The 7,594-nt window shown below is 23.4% G+C and overlaps 1 protein-coding gene across 1 annotated transcript in view; it reads right to left on the reverse strand.

Moving 5' to 3' along the window:
* Window positions 1–7,594, reverse strand: part of LOC117180662 (muscarinic acetylcholine receptor DM1) — a 50,479-nt gene that overhangs the window by 9,729 nt on the left and 33,156 nt on the right. The window lies entirely within an intron of this gene.

The raw sequence follows: 7,594 nt of genomic DNA on the forward strand, positions 1-7,594 counted from the left end.
AAAGAGGGAGCTCTTCTTAATATTTGGACACCAAAATCATGTCGATACACCTTACCGACTGCGAGTAAAGCCACCCACGCTTTAACTTGACAGACTGTATCTGAACATTTCGGAAAAGAATATGGATGATTTTAAAGGAATATTTTTCAATTAGCAAGATTACAACGTTTTATAAAAAATTCAAGTAAGTTTAAAATATATTTATAAGTTTTAAAAAGATTCGAAATTAATTTAAAACTAAGAAAATTGTCTTACTAAAAATGTAAATTTTTGAATATTGTAAATACAATTTTTTAAGCTTCTCAAGCCGTTCGAAAAGTTTCACGATAGTAAAAAATATTTCTTAACATCCATGGAATAATTTTAACTTTTGGGAATAATAAAAAAATAATTTGGGTCTGAAAGAAATTTATAAAAATTCATTACAAATGGTACATTTTTAAAGGTCAATTTGAAAAATTAAGTTTTGACTAAAACTCAAAAAGGTTTTAAAATATTTCAAAATATTGCTACAAATGATATAGAAAATTTGGAAGAAGATTTAATCTAATACATTGAAAATGCATATTTTCGTATTAAGAATGTAAATGTTAAAAAATTCATTTCTTATTTAAACAATTTCATCTGATTTGAAAAAAATTGCAATTGATAAAAATGAATTTTTTTATTGAGGATTTAGCTATTTTGCTGAAAAGTTTTCTTTCTGGACATGAATTCAAGTGCTTACTTTTTTTGTATTAAAAATTAAAATCTTTTTTAGTTAAAATATCATTTGTTTTATCTAAATAATATATTCATAATTTAATGATAATATTTGATGGAATTTGAGCACATAACCGATAAGGTCTTTTCAATTTTTGTAGATTTGTGTAAACTAGACAATTTCAGCTAAACAAATCTTGAGATAAATTTTCAGAGGCCGCAAGGACTTCCTTTAATAAATAAGTAAATATATAAAAAAGTACTTTTTTATCGACTAATTAAATTTGAAACATTTGAAAATGTTATTATTAAAAAAAATTAAATTAAAATTATTAAAAAAATTATTATTATTAAAAAGTGCATGGCGCTATTTTCGATTAATTCTCCAACCATCTTGAAATTACTCGATACAATTTGAAACTATTGTTGTCGGGAAAGTGCAATGTGTCGGTTTTTGAAAATTTTTCTAAAATAGAAGTTTCTTAACAATTAAAAATGTTCCAAGACAATCCAAATATTTCTTATGGTTTCTGGGAAAATGTATATTGATGTTTTATTTCGAAAAATAATTTCTGAGTGAACATTGAAAAACATTTCAAATCATTTTAAATTGTTTTCTAAAATGTTTAAAAATAAAATTGACTATCTTAATGCAAAAATGTATAATTACCAAGATTATAAAGAAGATTCAAAATTAATTTACAATGCGAAAACACTTTAAAAAGTTAAAAAAAATGTACATTTTTAAATATTTGAAAATAACAAATTTGAAGTTTCTTCAATATTTTGACAGGTTTGACGATGACAACAAAATCTCTTAAAATTTCAGGGAAAATTTAAACTGATTTTTTTTATTTTTAAAAATAAATTTTAGACAAAATTGATAAATACATTATTTTAAATTACTTTCTAAAATTTCGAAAAATAATTTGGACTATTTTGAAGAAAGCTGTTCAATAAGTAAAATTACAATGTTTTATAAAAAAAATCGGTGAGTCTAAGAGATATCTAGACGTTTTGAAACGATTCAAAATTAAATTAAAACTTAGAAAATTGTACATTTTTGATTATTTGTGAGAGAGAATAATGAAGCTTCTTAAGTATTTTAAGGGTTTCACTATAATGAAAAATATATGTTAAATTTCATGTTATAATTTAAACTGATTTTTTATCTTGACAAATCAATATTAAGAAAATATTTCTTCAAAATAATCAAAACAGAATTTATAACATTTGAAGGCAATTTTTTTTAGAATTTTAAGAAATTTTAGGGTAAAATTAGAATAACTTTATAAGATATTTAGAAGATTGAAATGATTTTGAAGGGATTAAAAAATATTTTGAAATTTGAAAAGATTTACATAAATTAAATAAACAATGTAAATTTAAGAAGATTTCTGATTTGAAAATAAATCTTTTTTGATTGAAAGTTCCACTATTTTCTTGCAAATTCGTCTTTTTGGTAAAAAATTTAACTATTTTGTAGAAAATTTGTCTCTTTTAAAAATAATTTAATCTTTTTGGTTTAAAATGCAACTGGTAAAAGTAATTCTTCTTAGTTGAAGATTCAGCTATTTTCTTAAAACTTTCTTTTTGGCCATGCACTTAACTGTGTTTTATTTAAATTGAACATCTTTTAGGTTGAAATGCCATTAATGTTAACTAAACAATACATTCAATTATGTAATAATAATTTTGATAAAAATGTTTAGATAATGTGAGATGTATCATTGCAACTTTGAAAATAAAAAGGGTTTTCACTCATTTTAATGTATTGCATTTTCAAAAATTCCAGTTACTAGGTAGATTATTTAAATTTTTCTAAATTAAGACCAATTAAACATTTAAGCAATTAAAAACTATCTGATTTTATATTTTTGCCATAAAAAGAATTATATAAAGCTTCAATTAGAAGATTCTGATTTGAGAAAGAGTTTTTGTAAATTTATAATTAAATGAAACTTACGACTTTTGCCTAAAGCAGAATATAATATTAAAAATATTAATTAATTATAATTAATGGAACGAAGGTGACCAGTACTTTGATATACAAGATAAAATATGTTTCAAGAGTTACTAAAAGCGTACGTTTTTAAATATTTGAAAAAAAAATTTGATCTAAGCTTTAAAATATTTGATTTCGAGAGGTTTCGCAATAATGAAAATACTGCTTAAAATTCATTGGAAAATCTAAACTGATACTTCTTTTAAAATTCAATTTGAGAGAAAATTGAAAACAATTTGAAAACATCTTCAAATTTGTTTAAAATTTCGAAAGGTTTGACGATAATAAAAAAATGTTTCAAAATTCCTGGGAAAATTTAAACTGTCTTTTATTTTAAAAACTTAATTTTAAGAGAATATTTAAAAAGATTTTTAAACATGCCAAAAGATTTTAAAACATTTCAAAATATTTACAAAATTGCCAATACAGAATCTAGAAGATTTAGAGGAAATTTTATTTATTTTTCAGAATTTCAAGAAAAATTTGAAAAAGTTAGAATAATTTGTAATTTAAAATATTTATAAAAATTCAAAACAAAATTTTTATTTTTAAAGATTTTGACAAACTTTACGAAACTTTTTAAGAAGTTTAAACGACTTCAAAACAGTAAACAACTTTTTTCGAGATTCATGGAAACATTTTTTACGTGTTTTGATTTTAAAAGATTCATTTTTAAAGAAAACATATGAATGTTTTAAACCATTTCAAAAGATTTCTACAAATGTCGAAAACATATCTGGAAGATTTAAGAGCAATTTTTCTAATTTTCAAAGATTTTTCAACATTTTAGAAATAATTCGAGTATTCGAGTCAGCTTGGAAGGTATGTATTTATTTTAAAAACTCCTAAAAGTACTAAATATCTTTTAAACTAACCCGAATTTTTCCTAAATTTTTGAAAAACGCTGTGAAATACAAAAATTAGACTTTTTCAACAAATAATATAAAATCTTCAAAAATCATTTTAAATTTTATAAGGAATTTTAGGAAAATGATATTTCTATAATTTTGAGAATAAATGAAGGAATTAACCTAAAAAATAAATATTTATGATGGATTTTTTTATATTAAAAATCATTTATCCCCTCAAATCATAATTTGAGTGAAATTTTGTTCTTTCTTTACTGACAGACTTGTTTTGTTTAAAAAAAGCAAGTGTTTTTATCAACAACAAAAAATTAATCTGCCTGATTGAAAATTAATCCTTCTGGTTTTTAAATTTATCTGTTTTGGTTGAGAATTCCGCTATTTTGTACAATATTCGTTTTTTTTGTTGGTAGAAAATTGATCTTCTTGGCAAAAAATTAGTCAATTTCATTTAAAATTCATATTATCGTGTTCGAAATTGTAACGGTTTTGAAGAAAATTTTTTTCTTTTTAAAAAATGTTAACATTTTTTGGTATATAATGCAACTGGTAACAACATTTCTTTTTTTATTTTAAGATTCATTTATGTCGTTAAACTTTTTAATTTTCGGTACAAATATTTTCAATAATTTTAAAATAATACTCGAAATTTGAATAATAAAATTTCTGGAAAAATTTAAAATGATTTATATTGTGTTTTCGGTTTTATTTAAACATATTAATTTTAAGCTTTTAAGATTTTTAAATGGGTCGAAATAGAATTTGAAAGACTTTTAAACAATTTTGCTTTTATTTTGCAGGATTTTGAAAAATGTCAGGAAAGACTTTAAATTATAAAAAAATGTCAATGTTTTAAAGACTTTGAAAATATTAAAAAATTAATCGAAACTCACAGATATTTTTAAAGATTTTAAACAAATTGTAGATTTTTCAAGACTTTAAAATATAATTCGGAATTGCTTATTAACTTTTTTGAAAACATTTCAAATGATTTCCGTAAATTTCGGTCAAGTATGTCGACAAATTTAAAGATAACTTTTGCAATTTTGGAAAAACAAGAAATTTTAGAAAAAAATTTAGTCATTGAAAAAGATATCCAGAAGTTCTCAAAAACTGTTTTGTTATCAATTAATTTATTTATTGAATATTTATTTCTTTTGTTGAAATTTCAATTCTTTTAGAACATTCTTTTAATTTTTGGGTGAATGTTAATTTTTGCACTTAAAATTGATTTATTTCATTCTTAGTTGAAAATGTATGTATTCTGTCGGTAATTCATCTTTTTCTGTATCTTATTGCTTAAAAAAAACCTTTTTTGTTTGAAATTCTACTCTTTGGTTTCTTGATTAAAAAAAAATTAGTATTTGTTTTCAGTTGAAAATTAACTTTTCTTTACTGAGAATGAGATTATATTTTTAAATTAAAATTGATATTTAAAATTGAAAATTAATCTTCTCTGATCAAAAATTCGTCTTTTATGGTAGTAAATTAATCTTCTTGGTTGAAAATCCATCCTTTTCATTAAAAACGCAGCTGCTTGTTTAAAAATTAATCAGTTATAATTAATGATTAAACTAACTTGTTATAAAGTCGTCTTTTTTGTTGAATTCAACTATTACTGATTTTAAATTAATTTCTTCTTTTTCAAATACTAACATGGTTCGTTCATAAATAATTTTGCTGTTGTTGAAGATTTATGATTTTAGTTGAACATTCAACTATTCGTTCGTAAATAAACTGTTACGTTAAACATTTATATTTTTAGGTTTAAAAAATGGGTCTTCTTATTTTAAAAATTCAACAATTTAGTAGAAAATTAAACTATTTGATTGAAAATTAAATTTTTCATTTGAAAACTCACCTATTCTGCTGGGAATTCGTTTTTTTTGTTGTTAAAATTTTATTTTTTTACCAGAAGTCCAGCTATTTTATTTTTGATTAGAAATCGATCTATCTTAGTTAAAAATGAAACTATTTATACATTTCATTTTTTTATTGAAAAATAACATTTTCGTTGAAAATTTTTCTTTTTGCATTTAAAAGTCAATTTTTATGTAAGAAATTGGATTCACAAGCTTGAGAAATAGACTATTTTGTAAGCAATTCGTCTTTTTTGTTAAGCTTATCCGGTTCATAATTAGTTTGCTTAAAAAAATTAAAAATCAGTTTTTTAAATAAAATTTTAACTTTTCCATTTTTGACTAAAAACCGATACTTTTTAGTTGAAAATTCGCCTTTTGATAAAAGAAATCAACAATTTTGCTGATATTCTAATTATTTTGTGAAAAATTAAACTATTTCGTTCAAGACATCTTCTGTGGCTTGGGAAATCAACTGTTTTGTTAAAAATTTATATTCCTCGACTAAAAATTAATATTTTGTTTAAAAATTACAAGAACTTCTTACAAATTTTCTATTTTCGCGTGAAAATTTAAGTACTAAATTTTTGGTGTCAATGATATTGGTACGTAATGTATCGACAAGAATTAAAATTTAATTTTTTGATTAGAGAAGTGTCACGTGTTAGAAAGCCTTTGCTGCCCCCTCCATTGTAACACCTTCTAAAGTCAGGGCCTGAGGGCGTTAGACAATGTGGAGGTCAGTGGCGGACTGGGTATCCAGCGGCGCGGCCGGGGACCCAAAACTGGGGGCGACTACTAAAAAAACGGTCATTAAAGAGAAGGAAAAACTGTTATTGAGGAGTATAACGAGAAAGTATTTGACGTTCAAAGTTAAAGCCCCCCCCCCCCTCCCATCAATGACTGTTATAACAACTTTTTAAATTTGTATGAAAAATCGAAAATTTTAATTTTTATTACACGACAATATTAATGAAAAATAAAAAATTCTGTTTTGTGGTCTAATTATGCAAGTTGCAAGTTACAAAAAAAAGAGCATTAAAAAAAAATTGTACATAAAAAATACATATTTGTTAATCGCGTTTCGATAGGATGCGAAGTTTTTGTTTTATTCGAAAAAAACAACAAAAATAGTGAAGAAAATTAATTTTTGGGGAAAAAAATACGAAAAAACATAAATGGACGAAATTTATTTACCCATAAAAGAGCAACAAATTCGTTATAAATCTTTTTTATGGAACGCGTAGTTTTAATTTTAAGCTTAGTTTTATTCTTGAAAGAAAGCATTATAAAAAAAGGTTACATTTTTCATTAAAAAGATAGTCTATTTATAAAATGCGTACTTTTTAAATTATAAAATCAAGACAGTGAAAATACGTCTGTTACAATACCAATGCATATAATGAATAGTAATAATATAAATTGTTTGAAACGATACATTTTTCAGGGCAGCTGAGAATAAAGTTTAGAGCAAAATAAGGAACAAAAATATTAAATTAATTTAATTTTTGCCGCGAACATTTAGGCCTTAATTTAAATATGTAATTCCTAATAATAACATTTAAAATTACAAAAAAATGCTACAATTTTAATAAAATAACAATTATTATAAAAAAAGTATAGCAAAATATAGTAATATTTTACAATTTCCAAAATAAAGCAATATATCCTTTGATCCGAGCTCTTGAAAAGTAGGATAGTAGCTTGTTTAAGAAAAAATTCCAACTAATAAGTAGTCATTTTAATATAAAAATTGAGTTTAAACTTAACAATTGCTAAAACAATTAAGTACAGTTTATACTTAGTCGTTATTTTGTAATAAATTAAATAAGTTGCTCTCTTCCATATTTGCAAGCTAAGATGGAGTTACACTTTTCATATAAATAAGTTGACCTGGAAACTTCCTCAAGATACGTATAGGCGCCATCGAAAGTTAATATATGTATATATATAAATATTAGCGGGCGCCCATAAAAATGCATTTAGGTGTCCTATACATTTTTAATCGATAAATATATTTTTGATTGCATCGGAAACAAAAAGTTTTAAAATCCGTAATGTAATTGAGGGTCTGGATCGAGAAACTCGCCCAGCGCTTGAGATCGGGTAAAAGTATTGTCCAAACCTCTCGGTGGAAGGAAATTTTAAAAGTCAAAATATTA

The sequence above is a fragment of the Belonocnema kinseyi genome, chromosome 9, assembly GCF_010883055.1.
Source record: "Belonocnema kinseyi isolate 2016_QV_RU_SX_M_011 chromosome 9, B_treatae_v1, whole genome shotgun sequence".
Lineage (NCBI taxonomy): Eukaryota > Metazoa > Arthropoda > Insecta > Hymenoptera > Cynipidae > Belonocnema > Belonocnema kinseyi.